Source organism: Triticum dicoccoides, chromosome 2B (assembly GCF_002162155.2).
Source record: "Triticum dicoccoides isolate Atlit2015 ecotype Zavitan chromosome 2B, WEW_v2.0, whole genome shotgun sequence".
In the NCBI taxonomy this organism is placed as follows: domain Eukaryota; kingdom Viridiplantae; phylum Streptophyta; class Magnoliopsida; order Poales; family Poaceae; genus Triticum; species Triticum dicoccoides.
The window spans coordinates 821,911,400-821,911,862 of NC_041383.1; positions in this window are offsets into that span (position 1 = coordinate 821,911,400).

Here is a 463-nt window from a genome sequence, read left to right on the forward strand (position 1 = left end):
TTTTACTTAACTAGACAGTTTATGAGTTCGGCTAGTGCTGGTTAGAGGAGTAAACTGCAAATTTTACTTCTCTAACCGGATTTAGAGGATCCGCTAGAGATGCCCTAATCTAAGCTGGAGTGAATGCTCCCTAGCTCTCGTCACTACACTAGTACGTAGTCTCCATTGAGCACGCTGTAGAGAAAGCCATAGATGGACATAGCCTCACTCCCCATCCTGTCGCCCACGGCAGCGAGAGCCACCACTACTTGATCGACACGCCGTCACGGTTCTCATTTCCGATGATAAGCCACCGCTGCTTCATTCTTATGCGGCAGTGCTCGACGTCTCCTTTCCTTCAGTGTTGGAGGACGGGGCAGCTCCGACTGTTCAGTTTTAACTGAACACAAACATCTTCAACGTCCTTGCGACAGCGTTGACATGAGTACGTGACCGTAAACCTCTTTATAATCCATGGCATCCC